This window comes from Hipposideros armiger, unplaced genomic scaffold (assembly GCF_001890085.2).
Source record: "Hipposideros armiger isolate ML-2016 unplaced genomic scaffold, ASM189008v1 scaffold_265, whole genome shotgun sequence".
Classification (NCBI taxonomy): Eukaryota; Metazoa; Chordata; class Mammalia; order Chiroptera; family Hipposideridae; genus Hipposideros; species Hipposideros armiger.
The window spans coordinates 1,618,057-1,632,816 of record NW_017731615.1 but is presented as its reverse complement, the minus strand read 5'-3'; the positions used below and the strand labels follow the sequence as shown (position 1 = coordinate 1,632,816).

General features: G+C 38.2%; 1 protein-coding gene across 8 annotated transcripts in view; it reads right to left on the bottom strand.

Annotated features, from left to right (window-relative positions):
* The window catches only part of NPAS3 (neuronal PAS domain protein 3), an 897,388-nt gene that overhangs the window by 387,309 nt on the left and 495,319 nt on the right, over positions 1-14,760 (bottom strand). The gene's annotated exons all lie outside the window — the stretch shown is intronic.

The window sequence follows — 14,760 nt, the reverse complement described above, 5'->3', positions numbered from 1 at the left end:
CAAGTGGACCATAAGCTCCTTAAATGCCGAAAAACAATGAGTCTTATTCTTCATTATATTCCTTGAGCATCCAGCAGAGCACTGGATATATTATTGGATATTTAATAAATGTTTTTGAATAAATTAAAAATTAATGTGTTTCTGTTCATATTGGACTCATAACTTTTGCAGAAGCCTGTGATATTAGATCCCTGAATTAAACATTTGAATCTGTAGGTGAGCCTATTTCCCCCCCATTTTTTTTTTTAAGTCTTGAAAACATTTTGGCTGCTGCTATGTATATAGGTTTAAAAAAAAAAAAAGCGACCAAATGATTTGAGTCCACGGCTCTGTATTGACAGTTTTCCTCCCAGAGGGAGTCTGGCTTGGTTCGTGATCTACCAAAGAATATTTTGAAGTCAGCTGCTAGAAGAATGAATGATCCATTTGTCCATTCTTCTATTCATTCAAACGAAATTCATTCAGCTCATACTCTAGTCTCGGCACTTGTTTACATTTCTGTGAAAAAAGACACACACATATATAAACTACTGCAAAGCTATAGATAGCATTGTCTTAAACCATGTTCAAAAGAAAGAATTAAGTTGGTGCAATGTGAATTTTAATGGGTGAATAATCTAACAGGGACAGAATAAGTGGGGGGTGACCTAACAATACTTTCTCAGATTATGCCATTCCTCATTTCGATTTCATTTTTAACCATGGATATTTGATTACTGTCTTTTATGACACTGTTCCAAAACAGCCATTTCTTTTCATTAGGAACATTATTTTTTAAAAGATACGCCTGCATCGAATAAAACCTTCATGGCGCCGGCTGGTTAGGCTGCTTCAGAAAAAAGGCTCGTTCAGTCCTTTGAGTTAGAATTGGGCATAACTCTAAAGCCTGTAAGTTGAGAGACTGGCTAAAACTACTACTCTCATACTAGTCACGATTTCTGCTTCACCATACTTAATTTGCTACATATAAATGAAGTTTAAGAACACATCGCTCTGTCTCAGCTGCTACTTGTTAACCAAAATAACATAAACCTGCCCTAAGAAATCAAGGAGCTGCCTCCAAATGTACAGAGAACGTTCTACATCAGCTAGGCTCACCGTTACCTGAATGCTGGCTGCGCATGCTGCATAGATTATATATCATTGCTCCTGACCACAACATTCTGACATTCACTGTTCCCTGTCTGAGGACGAGGTTAAATAATCCAGGGTCACAGGAGCAGGATTTGAACTCAGTCTCTCTAACCTCAAAGATTGTTGGTATTGTGATGCTATGTGGTCTCCACACGCTGTCTTGAATCTAAGGCTAAATGCAGATGGACCTGGAAATTGAAGTAATTTTTAAACATTTTCTTGAATAATAGGAGCTTTCAGAATACAATTGATGATTATATGAATCTACTGATATCGTACTCAGAAAACATCCCACTTCTATAATTTCATGGTCTGGGTATTTTTGTTTGTTTGTTTTTCCCTCATTTTATTACAGCACTTTTTTGACACTGACACTGCAAGTTTCTCAAAATGTAGTTAATACTAACTATACATCCTGATACCAGATGACACTGAAGAAACATTAAAAAACCCTTTGCTTTTGAAAATGTGGGAAATACAAATATACGTTACATTTATATATGCAATACAGACAAGTAAAATCAATGACATGGAGTACCTATGTAATAAAGTAATTGCTTTAGAAATGTGTGTGATAATTGCATATCAGCTGAATAATTCATTACTAAAATTATTGGTAATGAATGTTAATTTCATACGATTATCTCATGTGTGGGAATATGCTGATGTACAGTGATTTACAGTAAACTTTAAGGATGAACATTTTATTTTTAGACAATTGCATGTTCATTAAAGATGAAAAAATGATGACAAAACAGGTTTCAGTGATGCATTCAATTTGCACCAATATAGTTTCAATCACAAATTGCTTTTAGGTTGTATTAGCTATAGCCTATAAATCATATATAAAGATGTGTGTACTTGTGATATCATGCAGAGCTGTCCAGCAGAGGGCTCCTTTGAAACAGAACGTGAAAAATGAGGCTGCTGTTCACAGTGGAGCCAACAAGGTGCTTTTAATAAACTATATTAAAGATTAGCAAAGGTTTATGCCAAAAAAGCCAATGGTTCACAATCCATTTTCCTAGAGGTTATAATTGCATGTACGTATAAATGAATGTATGTGATATTTTCGTGATACCTGTCCTATAAAAATATAAAGTGATTAGACCATTCTTTAATGAAATACAAGCAAAACCAACTAATAAGTGCCCACAAGCTATATAAATATATGCACATTTAATTACACATATAAAGCAACACAAGGCAAATGTACAGAAATATTTTACTAAAGGGGAACCAATTTTCCCCCCAAAGGAATACATCATTAAAAAAAAGACTGTACAAATTTTCCCCTTTTATTAGAAACTACAGTTATCATTGAAAGATTGTCCCCTTCCCTACAATGGGGTTGGGGAGGCATTGGGAGTTCAGCAGATATTATCCTTTATAAATGAAAATGTACTTACACAAGATAAGTAATTTTCTCTTTATACAGTGATTCTGATTTCTCTTAATTTTTAATTAAATAACTGTATTCTGAAAAATATGATACATTATACATATAATGTATGAGTAATTGATATAAAAATGCTATAGTGATCAGACTGATAAATACTTTTCACATGGACATTGCAGTGATTTCACTTTAAAAGAGGAAAGTCTAGTAACAACTCCAGAAATGGTATTCTTTTTATTGGAGTAACTATTAGGTGGGGTTTTGGGGGTGGGAATTCACAGAGATAATCATGTTTTTGATCTGAGAGTTATAGATGGCTTCTATGGTATAGAAAGATTCACCAAAATCGACTTTTCATTCAGCTCAACCTTCAAGTTTGCATTTAATTTTAATAAATGGATATGTCACTGAATCGTGTTGAAAAAAGGTGAATTTTAGATCCCCAAAGAAGATACTGACATTTTTAAAACAAAGGCAAGTGATAACTAGTCATTAAAATAACAATCTAAATTCCTTCATCATCACTACAGTGGAATTGTTCCACGTCCTACATCCATAGATACTAGATTCAGGATGTAGTAATGACATCACTCTAGAGTGGGTAGCAATTTCAACACTCAAAGCCATGAAATAACGACAACAATAAAGCTAATGGCCATTAAGCAAATAAAAGGTAATATATAAGGTTTTAGTATTTCAGTAATCCTTATAAGAAACAACCTTTGTGGGTATATGTGGTTTTTCTGTTTGTTTTTGTCAAATTAGAGCCAGGCTCTGGTATTCAGAGCACTAGAGACCAGAAAATGTGAATCCATATTTAACCAGTGATATGTTACTGTGAAAAGCTGGAAAAGTCAGATGTGGTAGAACATCTACAGTAACAAATCCAAAATCATGTTGCGGTGAGTATTTATTATCTCAAACATGGAAAAGTAATCAACCAACACTGCATCTCCTCGGAAAATGGCACCACTCTAAAGGAACCTGGGGAAACAATCATATTATAATTTTGCATTTCACATGTGCATTTTAAATGCTATTATTTTCCCCTCTTTTGATCTTCCCTTTGTGTCTGTAAAAGGAGCTTTCATCTTTGGATGTGTGTGCAAGGAGATGCTTTGGAGCCTGCGTCCTTCCACATTTACGATGCCAACAGTCAGCCAGGCTTTTGCACATGACACAGACTGTACCAAGACAGTTACATCTGACTGCTTAACCCCTAAGCTTGCCTGGGCAGTTCAGGAGCCCCTGCTGTGATGTTTTGTTTGCACACATGCACAGATAAAGGCCACCACACTTCTCATTAAACAAGAAGGCATGTGGGAAAATTAATAATTTAATCTGCAGGGAGAAGATGGATGTTGAAATCAAATGTGAGTCTACAACCTTCTGTGAGCGCTCATCTTACTGTCTGAGGAAATCTGATGTCAATTCTGCTGCCTGACTCATGTCTCTGCAAGAATATCAAAGTGTCAGCAAACTAGTGCTTTCAATCTGCTGGGCTAGAAAGGGTGGTCTTGTCACAGTGCAGACCCCTCAGGAGCGGGAGCCTGGTTGGGAGAGAAGAGAAGGAAGAATACTGTTGGAATTGGGCCATAACATGTGCTCTGCTAGGGTCTCCCATGCCCTCAAGAGTCTGAACAAATCCTCGAGGAAGACTACATGAAACAATGACCCAGACTCAAGAAGTGTTCTGTGTGTGAGTCAGCAAATCATAGACAAGTATAACCTACCAGTGTACTCTCTACTCCTAAAAAATATTTTCAAAGAAAGAAAGAAAGGAGGGAACCAGGGAAGGAGGGAAAAACAAAGGCAGGAACAAGGGTCTGGCTTTGGTCCTATATAACTAGATCTTGACGCTGAGCTGCTCTGCCAACACACAAGATGATCATGCCTTCGCTGACAACCATGATGAAGCCTCATTTCCTTGGTAAGTTTATGTGTGGGATTTTCAGGATGCCCACCCACATTGTGCTGTAATTTGCTAAACCAACAGCTCCAGAAATGATACCTGCAACATGGCTCTATCTCTGAATGAGGAAGGGCCCAGCCCCCCATGGGGCCAACCATGAACCATTGCTCTGCAGAGAATCCTGAGTTTCATTCTGCCCGCAGACTCTTGGTTCAGCCCCAAAGGGGATCTATAATGGGGAAAAAATTTAGCGTTGCCATTTTCTGTATAGAAACATGGAGAGAGAAACAATTTACAAGAACAAATTCCTTGAAGTAGGCGATAGCTGGATGGCACAAATCATCATCACAAACTTGCAAAATGAATCTTTTTAGTTCATTTATAAGTTCATTCTTTTGAACTCCCTCATTGCCCATGCTCATGTGCAGAGATCGGAGAACATCCATAAATAAGACGATACTTAGAAAACTTTCACAACTTACCCTCAAATCAGTACACTGTCCTTCTCATATAAAGATTACATCACTGAGCCATGGTCAAACAGATCCTTTAAATAGCTTTTTTATTAATGGTGAGAGCTCCATATACACTCTGTCCTCTGTTTTATCAAAACAATCCATTGGAAGCTAGATGGCTAAGGAAGGTGTCAGGCATGGTTGCAGAATTGGACAAAACTAATTTGTCCATAGAAAACGGGGTCCCTGGACTTGGTCTCAACAGTACAAATCCCTAGCCAGCTGAACTAAACTTCATGAAGATCAGAGAGATAGCATAGGGTTAGACAACAACACCCTGAATTTGAAGTCAGAAGAGGTGGGTTGTGTTACCCCTAGCCAGCTATGTTACCTTGAGAAAAAAAGTTAGCTGAAGGGTACCTGAGAGCATCATTATGCATTTTACAGATGCTGGTTCATTTGATTAACACTTAGCAAAATGTGACATCCCTTAATATCTACCTATTTATTTTCATCTTTCCTCTATAAATATAAAGATGCCATTCTTATTCTCTTCTACGTGACATCCTTAAAATATTTGAGGATGACTTTCATATTCCTAGGGCTTTTTTTTTTGGTCCTCTCTGGCTCAAATATCTGTAGTTTCCCCAACATTCATAAAAAAACCTGATATCCAAGCTCCTCTCCATCTTGGTTTCCTTTCTCCAAATATTTCTAGTTTTGCTGGTATCCTATAAAAATACAGAGAAAACCACCTACAGAGCTGACTGCACTATATTGTGGGTAGGATTTTCTATGTGAGAGCTGATTGACCTTAATAAATAAAAATACTGAGGACAATGATATAGCCTGGAAAAGAAGACTGGTCCTATTGTATGAGTCAGTGACAATCACAGAGCTCAGGGGATTCAGAGGAAGTCCTTTGTTTCATGTTGAGATCCTAGTTTATGTTTATAAATGGTTGGAAGTCCATCATTAGTCTAAGGAATGGCCTCTAAACACCTGTGAACACCTACCTACCTAAGATGTGAAGGTATCATTTTAATAAAAGAGCATTTCCTAATAAATTAAACAAGTTGCTGGAGAAGTGATATTCTCATGTTTTAATCTATCATAAACATTAATGTTCAACATTAACAACCTTGTAATTTGCAACACTTTACTGGAATTTACCACCAGCAAACAATTTATATACATTGACATAAATATTTCACTATATCTATAAACATATTCATATGCAGATTTTAAGAACCAAGTATAGCTGATAATAACAGTTAATGTTTATTAAGTAGTTACACTGTGCCAGGCACTGTGCTAAGTACTTTGCATGTAATATTTCATTCCATACCAATGATCCTATGAGACAGATGCTGCTGCTGCTACTGCTGCTGCTGCTGATTATCATCCTTGTTTTGCCAATGGACATTATAACCTAGAGACATTAAAAAATGTGTCCATGGTGACACAACTAGCAAGTGGTAGAATGACAGAACTGAACCCAAGTCTATCAACTTCAATATCCATGTACTTGATCAACTCATGGTACTTCCTCTCCAGTGTCCTATAGTAAGGGCCACCTCTTCATGGGATAAATAGCTTCTATGGAAGGCTTGAGGTAGATTCTAATTTATCATGTCTTTGAGTTGAGCCCACAGATTCTCTATCATATCATTCTATAAAACCTAACTGTGACACATAAAATATCACTAAACAAAACCCAAACCATCACTGAAAGAGTTCTAACACTTATGGATGTATAATCATTCACAGCAAAAGGCATGGTGGTACAAATCATACTGGTGAAGAACTAGTTCAACTAATAATAAACTTGGAATAATCATAGTTGCTAGAAACGTTGTAAGTAAATGAGTATTTTGTGCATTTTTCCCATTCTCTATGGTGGTTCCCATCGCCATAACTACCAAAAAATAAGACCTTGTATTGTTAACAGACACCAGAATTTACAGTAGGATATTGATTTCAAAGAGTCACTTATTTATTCAACAAATACTTATGGAATTCCTATATGTGCCAGGCCCTGTCCCGAGCACTCGGAATACAGCACTGAACAAATCCCCCAAATCCTCATCCTGTGGAACTTATATTCCAACAGTTCTGTTGATTTTCCAAGTACTTGGCTCTTTTGTAATTGCCTTTGGAAGCAGATTAAAGTTCCACAGGAACAGTCTCTGCTCACATCGTGAATGCCCAGATGCTGGCAGCTGGCTTTCCTTTAGTCACATTCATGGAGAAAGTAATGTGCCTGCTCTAGATGCTGCAGGAAATGCAAAAAAAGTCAACGGTGGAAGTTCCAAAACATGGCACGGTATCAAGTAACGCCTTCCTAGTTGTGGGATTTATTTTATGATGTTTGCAGCAGGAAACATGTGTGCCTAATTATTTTCAATTCAGATTACTACAATTGGTTTGTACTCTTTTCGGATAACCCTGGGGAGGAACATGTCAGGTGGCAGAGGGAAACAAGTTCAAGGTTCAATGTGGCCATAGCTGGGATGTACGGTCACTACTTTGCATACAGATAAGGAAGAAAAACAGCATCTTCCCAACCAATGGCTCTTCCTTTTCTCTTATGAGATTATTTTCATTAAAAAAAATGTTAAATATCTTTCAAGTTATCAAGTGCATTAGGAAATTACAACTATCTCTCTGCTAGGCTAAGGAAATGATAAATCCAGCTGGATAAAGAGCAGTCTTCCTTACATTATACATGTGACTTACCAAGATTTGTGCAAGGCATACAAAAGCATGCCCATAAAAAGTGTTATTCATCAATAAAGAAAAACAGAACAGATCAAAAAGCATCAAGGTAAGCCCAATGAAAGCCTCTGGCTTATTTTCCTGCATAGTCCTACAATTGAGTGATACGGAAAAGTATGCTACAAATAACTGCAAATGTGACTGACACCTTCGAACAATATTCAAACTTTCCATAGTAAAGGGCCAGGAGGAGATAATACAAGTAAGACTTTATTTTCATTCATTAAGACTGTGGAAACAGTTTGACCTATTTTTAAAGATGGTTCTTACCAAATACATAAAGAGGAAGATAGCATCATGACTTTGGGTCGATGGACCAACCCTCCCCTGTACCCCATCTTCATCCTCTCCTTCAGCATGAACTGTGTGACTGATCACTTTAACCTCTCTCTTAACAATATCCTAAATATCCTTGTCCATGACCTTTTGTCACATCCTTTTTACAAATCCACAACTCTAAAGGAACAGAACTATCTTTGACCTCCAAGCTTATATCCCTCTGTTGTGTATTATACAACCAGGCAGGTTATCCCACTGTGAACTCAGGGTTACCAAACTCAAGCAGGTTTACAACCTTACACACTTTCCAATAGGTTCCATGTTAGTAAGCTCTCCCCTTCTCCATAAGCATGACTTCTGACAATTAAGTTTGTGAACTTGTTGCAACAATGTCGCTAACCTTTTCTGATATCAGAGGGGTTATTCATTACAAATTTGTACCAACTGGACAAACAGTTAACCAAGTTTACTATTTGGTTTGCTGAAAAGGCTGCATGAAAAAGTTAGACAACCTGAACTTTTCACCAACAATTCATGGCTATTGCATCACGACAATGCACCAGCTCACATGGCACTGTCTGTGAGGGAGTTTTTAGCCAGTAAACAAATAACTGTATTGGAACACCCTCCCTACTCACCCGATCTGGCCCTCAATGACTTCTTTCTTTACCCGAAGATAAAGGAAATATTGAAAGGAAGACATTTTGATGACATTCAGGACATTAAGGGTAATACGACAACAGCTCTGATGTTCATTCCAGAAAAAGAGTTCCAAAATTGTTTTGAAGGGTGGGCTAGGTGCTGGTGTAGGTACACAGCTTCCCAAGGAGAGGTACTTCGAAGGTGACCATAGTGATTTTCAGCAGTGAGGTATGTAGTATTTTTTCTAGGATGAGTTTGCAAACTTAATTGTCAGACCTCGTGTTTTACTTGTCAGACCTTGTATTTTAAACCCACTCTGCTCTCTCATATCTCACCTCCGTCACACCTTCCCCCACCCTCAGCAGATAACTTTACCTCTGTTCCAGGAGACCAACATATGGGAACCCCCAACCTTCCTACCACAGGCCCATCTGTGTCTGAATCCACCCCGTTCTCCAAGCTGTCTTCTTACTATGGAGACAGAATCCTCTCAGGAAAGGCAGTTCCTTCCACCTGAGTTCAAGAATCTCCTTCACTCTCATCTTCTTCCACAATTTCCCCCACTCTTATCTTTATCCTCTCTCTTTACTAGTTCATTCCTCTTAATATTGAAAGTCAAATATGGCAAACACTTTTCTTTTACAACCACTGTGTTCCATTCTTCTTAAGAAAGCAGTAAGTTCAGAGAACATGAGTTCTCTTCCTAGCACCAGAAGATGCCTTGATTAGTCTAAGTGGATGTCTCTCAAATTTGAAAATGCATCTGATTTGCTTAGAATGATTATTTGAAATAGACTGCTAGGCCCTACCTCACAGTTTCCTTATTCAGTATGACTGAGACGGAGTCCAACTTGCTGCATCTCTCTAATAAGTTCCCGTGGGATGGTGTTGCTACTGGACCAGAGGCCATCCTTTGAGAACCCCTGGTCTAAATCATGCTTGATGGCCACATTCTCCTTTGCTAATAGCTCATTTACAAGGGGCAAAGAATTCAGTTCTAGTCAAAATGATAAAATAGAAGTCTGATGGAGTGGAGATAAAGGAAAGTCTGGGAAAGAATTTTGTTCCCTTAATAAAAGACAGAAAGCAAGGATGTTTCTTGTTTTTGCTTTGAATGAAATAATATGGAATTGAAGAAGTCTGTTGGTGTCCAGTAAGTGTCAAGCAAAAGGACAGAAAGCCAAGAAGAAGGTAAAATGGAAAGCACAAGGAGAACCTGGCTTGAGGATATTTTTTGAGCCACTGCAAGCAACCCTGGGTCCACCAACCTCCAGTCTTTTTATTATGGGCGATAAATAATAAAGGCATTTAATAAAGCCACAATTAGTTAGGTGCTCTGTTAGTTGCAATCAAATACAACTAACTAATTCAACTCCTGGACATCTAAACATATCCCTTTCCCCCTCCATATCCTCTAGGCAGAACCCTAGCTTGCTCTTCCATCTAAATACAATTTTTTAAAATGACAAGTGTCCTCCATTTTCTTACCTCCTATTGGCCCTTCAGCATACCCCAATGTATCCTGCACACTTTTCACTCCACCAAAAAAATGTTCTCACTAGGGTCTCGCTATAACCCTCTGATTATAATGGATGTTTATCAGGTGTAATCCTATTTGATTTTCCACAGCCTTTGACACTATTTATCCTCTCTTAAAACACTCTTTTTCTTCTGGCTTCCATGGTACTGACATTCTCTCCCAGTTTTCTTCCTATGGCACTATTACTTCTAAGTCATTTCCCTACTTGGCCCTTAGGTAGCAGCATTATAAGGAAGTCACATGTTTTCTCTTTTAATATACAGTCCCTCAATCTCACCCATGTTCGGGGTTGCTTCCATTATATCTGTAGCAGATGGTGCCTGTATCTCTTAACTAATCCTCCCTGTGAGCTCCAGGCCCAGATGTTCAAGTACTTTCGTCTTCACTTGATGCCTGAGACACCTCAAACTCTCGTATGATGCAAACCCAATTCACTATCCCCACCCACCTATTTCTCAGACCTCTTCTTCCTCCCCAATTCCATATCTTACGGACTGGCACCATCCTTACTCAGCTGTCCAAGTGAGTGAGAAACGTGGGCACCACCCATGGATCCTTTTCCTTTATCCCCTTGTTTCCAATCAGTCATCAATTATATTTCTTAAATATCTCTTGAGTTCCCAATTCCATCACCGTTCCCAGGCTCAAACTAGAATTGTGCATTCTCTGTATAATTTCAAGCTCCCAACATCAGTGTCCTGACTGCCAGGCTTGCTGCTGTCTGATTCCTTCTCTGACTATAGTCAGAGTAGCTGAAGTTGATCACAACACTCTGCTCAAAACGCACTGAAGTCATGCTTGCTTTTATTCTGGAATCCAAACCTGGCCCTCAAGGGTATACAGAGGTGTTCCCAGTCAGCCTCTCATTTTAGCCCTTTTGTTCTCTCAGCGCTAGCCGTGTTAGCCTTCTTTTAAGACTTTCATACTTGTCATGCGTCCTTCTGTCACTAGGCTTTTGCAAATGCTATTTTATTTGTCTAATATGCTCTGCCCTCCCGTGCCTCCTGGCTAACTCTAATTTGTCCTTCAGTTTCAGCTCGAGAATCACTTTCTCACAGAAACTTGACCTTCCAAACCAGACCTTCCAAACCATGCTTATGTGGCACCAGTTGCCTCTCCTTGGAGTACTTGTTAAAATTGTAAATTTGTTTTTATGTGTGATAGTTTAATGAGTGTTTTATCTCCTTCATGGGAACAATGTTTATGGTTTGTTTTTGCCCATCAGAGCTGGGCCTTTTGCTTGACCCATGGTCCAATCAGTATTTGTTAAATATTCAATTATGGAAGGAAGGGAGGGAGGGAAAGAGAGAAGGAAGGAAGGAAAAAAGGGAAGTTGGTTTCTTTTTACGTTTCTTCCTCTCACTACACTGTAATCTCCTTGATACTGTTAAGCTATTCTGCCCTGCTTTGACCTAAGTTAAATTCCTTTGCTATAAACTTCTGTAGCATCCTTCCCTTAGCCTCCATCACATCTGCAATTATTTGTTTCAAGTCTATTTTTCTCCCTTGACTAAAAGGTCCATGAATACCTTTACTTGCTCCCACTGAGTCTCTCAGTGCCTGGCATACAACAGGTGCTCAACATATGCCTGGTGAAGTGAAGTACATTTTCCTGCTTTTCCATATTTCCTTAAAAGTGCCATTATATTATGCAAAGTATAATGAAGAAAGTGAGTATTAATATGTATAGTGACTTCTCAAGCATGCTACTCTGACATTGGTCAAGGTGGGATCAGAATAAAAATGTGCATTTCCTGTTATAGATTCTGCTTTTGGCAACTTTCAAAGCAAGGCCTTTTTTTCTTTCTTTTTCTTCTTTTGCAAAATTGTTGTGTTAGAATACAATGTCAAATGCAACCAATTACATCTTCCATCTCCCTGGAGTGAATCTAGTGATAGTGCATAAATTAAGCAAAATTAAATTAAATAATTTGAATCCCATAAAAAGGCAAAAAGTCTACAGTCAGCAGGGAGAATCAATTCAAAATGTCTTGACCATCAATAAACTGTTCATACCCTTCCTGATCGCTGGTTACCTATGCCTGAAATGATAATTTCTGACTTCTTCAGGCAACCCAACGTGCGTGCCCAATTGCTAAGTGCAGAATTCACACCTGTCTTCACAATGACCAATGAATTCTGCTCTTTATACACGATAGAGAAAGGGGAGTCATGGATTCTTCTTTGGTCTCTTAGGTCTTCTTAGGTCTCTTACACACAGTATAAAGTGTGTCTCTACCAAATGATTCTTGCTGGATGGTTCCCCATACCAGCATATATTATATAATGAACAAACCAAATGATCTGACCATCACGGCTTCTTCTATCAGAAGACAGATGACAAATTCCTTCATTTGAGTTTTAAAGATTCCCTGTTCATCCCATTCGTCTTCACCCACTCTCGGTGGCACCTCTCTTAGCTAAAAGAGGTGTTACTTTGCAGCAATCTTACTTGCTAAGCATTAACCAAACTAACATTTTTAAAGACAGGTCAACAAATCTATAATTCCTTAGATAACAGGGGGACATATGGAAAATTACCTCTTGGGAAATTCATCCATGCAACAAATATTCAGAAGATTCAACAAATTCAATACTCTGCAGTAGGTACTCTACTATTGTAGGTGCTGGAAATACAGCAGTGAATAAAAGTGACCCTGCCCTCACGAAGCTTGCATTTCAATAGAAGATACAAATACAAAAATACACACACACACACACACACACACACACACGCACACACAGACACACATTTCTAATACATTTGACATTTTCCATATTCTTTTTAGAATCTCCAAAGGAACAGGGGCTGTAATCAGTAAGAAAGATAGCTTTACTTTCTCTCTTATACTTGCAACTCCATTCCTTTTACTTTTCCCTCTTGTCTTTTTCTCTTGATTGTTGTCTGTTTCAGACCTTGCTGTGAAATTTTCAGAGTAAATCTACCTTTTATTTAAAGGAGACACAGCACTGCCATCTCTACCTCTTCCCGACAACATGCATTTGAACTGGGCTCAACGTAGTTGGCAAACCTCATCTCCGCTATTTGGTATTTCCCCATCAACTCTCAGATGAGGATCTCAAAATGTTATAGTATAACACTTACTAAGAACTGACAATGTGTGAAATGTCATACAGAGCCGAGAATTAGTCTTGGCCGCTGCTCAGTGGGTTCACTAATGCAAACTTTAATTCACTAAGGATACCAAAACTGCCGGAAAGGGCTATTAGGACAACTAGCAGAAAGTTCAATTTGCTGTCTCAAGGTCCCGACAGTGGCATTAGTGCCAAGAATGAAGAGCCAGCTACAAAACCTGCCCAGATGTATGTTACCTATAGAAAAAGCTAAAAAAAAAAAGCGCAGTTTAATAAGTGATCTCATTTACTTTCTGTCCATGTCTACTTTTAATCTAATCATCTTTCTTCTTAGTAGCAAATAATTTTCTGGTTATTTGAATAATGTACCAGTATCTTTTCCAGGTATAATGGGGCCCTCAGTAAATCTTTGTTAACAATCTCATTAACTATAAAAAAAATATAAGTCTGCAGCTTATCTCCCCAATGTTTAAGATTTTAAACTATCTCGTGGGTCACTCTGAATATTACCTAAACCTGCATACAGAGATGGGTTTACTATGCTTTGCCTTTCTAGCAACACAACATGAATGGATTCAACATGGCACAATTCTCAGCTAGATACCAGAAAGCACTAAAGGGAACTGTATAAAACAGTTCCCTTGTCTTTTTGTTTCCTCCCCGACCTCAATGGAAATTTGGGAACCAAATTAATTATTTCCTAGAATACTTTTACTCAGGAACTGCTCATAAGGAAATTTCATGAATGGGAGTGCCTACAGTGAGGATCAAAGGCACACCTTTATTAAGCTGGTCTCACAGACTTGGAACCGAACTTTTTTTTTCTTTCCTGCTAATAAACAACAATAATGAGCCACAGTGATGACAACTCCAAAAGACAGGTGTCCTGCAAAATTCAGGGTGAATCTTGATTATGTACACATAAGACCGCAGCATCTCCTTGAGGCTTCAGCTTTGGTTTAAAGAACCAAATGGGTAAGAGCAGAAAGTGATTTTCCAATGTACTGCTTAGAACTCAATTTTAACAACAAAGTAATACAGCATGAAAACCTGGTTATTCGACAGCAGTTGCCTACGCCGAGGATAGCTCAATGAGTTCCTCTTGTATGACTTGTCACCATGACTGACACTTTCTAATATTGAGCTGGAAATAATATGGATATTTAATACTGCCACATTTACATCAAATAGAAGAAAAGCACTATTGTTTATCAGCAATCTATTTCTGATGGCATGAATCTATATAGACATAATTATTGTTGAATGATGAGCTCTGATTTCCACATTACGGCATAAACAAATCTGCGGAATATTCACCATGTTTCATCTCGTGTGATTTGGAAAAACCTCATAAAGCCAACTTCTTAAGTCTTTCCTAGGCTTCCCATTTGAATTTTGACAAAAATTTACCTTTTAGATCTGTTATGCCACTCATGAATTTTTTACAGTATCCATCTGTGCTTTGCAATCTCTATTCTCCATGGTTCCACATTGTTTTGGCTAACTAACAGGCCCATATGTTGCC